Source organism: Nannospalax galili, unplaced genomic scaffold (genome assembly GCF_000622305.1).
Source record: "Nannospalax galili isolate Female #2095 unplaced genomic scaffold, S.galili_v1.0 scaffold583, whole genome shotgun sequence".
NCBI classification, from domain to species: Eukaryota; Metazoa; Chordata; class Mammalia; order Rodentia; family Spalacidae; genus Nannospalax; species Nannospalax galili.
Genome location: NW_008349469.1, coordinates 88,503 through 90,758, shown reverse-complemented (window position 1 = coordinate 90,758; position 2,256 = coordinate 88,503). Strand labels below are relative to the sequence as shown.

The following is a 2,256-nucleotide window of genomic DNA, read 5'->3' as shown; positions in this document are numbered from 1 at the left end:
ATATCCAATATTCATCTTAACTGGTGGATTCACTAATACACACATACACACGCAGACACACACACACACACACACACACACACCATGCATTAGACAAAATTAGATAACACATTGAATCTTTAGGTTGCTGCTTGTGCTAACATGATGAGTTACTAGATTTTTATACATGAAAGGAAAGACACAGATAAGGAAAAAGAAGAAAGAATTAGAATTATCCTGGTAAATAGGACTACTTGAACACATTTGCATAAATAATTCTAAAATCATACTGCTGTAATTAACAGTTCTGATATAACAATGAGGTTTGATTTTAGAACAAACCATAGAAGTGCAAGTAGCATAAAATAAAAAGTCTGCACTATTTACACAAGATAGAAGTTCAAATACCAACAAACTGTGGATCTGACAAGTTCATTGTAATAATTTTGAATTGCACGATCAATGCAAGGCTTCATTTGCATATATGCACTTTTACATCCATATACAGCACAGATTGCCACAATAATGTTTATGGTCTATCAACTTTTGATTCAGTCTACTATCTGCAAACTATATGCAATTATTACAGTTTTCCATTCCTGATGGAAAGCAAAGACTTTGCTCCCCTCTTGACTAAGGAGAGTAAGTGGAGTTAGATTAATACCAGGAATCAGGAATACAAACAGATAAATATGTATTGAGCATATTCATGTATGCTAAACATTTTGGAAAAAGCCAAAGCTGGTTCACATAAAGCGGTCTTTTATCACTAATATTATATGTAACTTCTACGAAAAGATAGTGGTTATCTCTTTCCAGGTTCTTTCTAAGGCACCTTTTACATCTTTATTCCTCAAAGATGATCAAGGGATTCAACACTGGGATAATCAGTGTGTAAAATATGGAAGACACTTTATCAGTGGGCTGCATATACATAAATATCAAAATCCCATAGATGACTGTCATCACTGTGAGGTGGGACCCACAGGTGGAGAAAGCCTTGAGCCTGCCCTCAGCAGAGTTCATCCTGAGAATGACTATGAGGATGAGCATGTAGGTCTCAAGGACAATCAGGGAAGAAGAAATCAAATCAAAAGTTGCAAAGAATCTAATTATCAGTCACAGACGAAATGATTGATGGTGTTGTATCCACAGAAGGATAAAGTGAAATCTTCAGAGTGATTAATAGAGACACAAATATATTGTAAATATATGGAATTGCCACTAGTGCCCAGCATACCCTTTGTGACATGATGACAGTGTACAGCGGAGGGTTACAGATGGTCACATAGTGGTCAAAGGACATCGCAGACAGAATAAAAAGTTCTCAAGTAATGAAAAGAATAAAGGAAGCTAGCTGTGCAGCACAAAGATGATAAGGGATTGTATTTTGTTCTGCAACAAAATTTCCTAACATTTTGTGGCCCACTGCTGTTGAATAGCCAAGATCAGTGACAGCCAGGTATCTGAGAAAAATATACAATTGTGTTGGCAGCCTGGAGTCTGTGTTGGTGAGGATGATGATGCCCAAATTTCCCACTGCTGAGATCAGATAGATGACAAGAAGAAACCTGAATAAAGGGGCCTGCAGCTCAGGACGGTCAGTAATGCCTTTCAGAATGAATTTAGTCACCACTGTGCAATTCTGTTTCTCCATGAAGATATACTGCAGGACCAGTTCTGTATGGAAATGATTCTCGGGTCAATAGAAATCTGGTTTTATTACCTGGTGGACATGTATTAGGCAATTCTTTTGTAAATAGATATGTTGAAACGTTCTAATAAAGGATACTTGAAAGCAAATGCACATTTAATTTACATACATAAGTAGAGTTGTGATTCTCATATGGTATTTTTATGATTAAAAATTATTCTATTTATAGATGTATTTAATTCCTAAATATTTGGAAGTTAATTGTTACTGGCAATGAATGGCTAAAAGCTAAAAACTTGTTCAGTTTCCAGTCTAAGCAATATCCACATGAGTGAATTTCTTCTTTAGTTAAGAAATCACTAAGCAGTGAAATCAAGGCAAATAAGAAGGAAGAAAGGAAAAATGGAAGGAAAGGAGCGAGGGAGGAAGGAGATAGATGATAGATAGATGAAAGATAGAAGATAGAGGATAAATGGATGACAGATATGGATGACTGGATAGATGATAGATAGATGATTGATGGATAGATAATGATAGATGATAGATAGATAGATGATAGATAAATAGATACATACATACATACATATATCAATGATAGACAATAGATAGATGATAACAGATGA

General features: G+C 35.3%; 1 pseudogene; it reads right to left on the bottom strand.

The window, feature by feature from the left end:
* Window positions 1-767: 767 nt before the first annotated feature.
* LOC103745036 lies at window positions 768-1,636 on the bottom strand (annotated as a pseudogene).
* Between the last annotated feature and the right edge of the window lie 620 nt (window positions 1,637-2,256).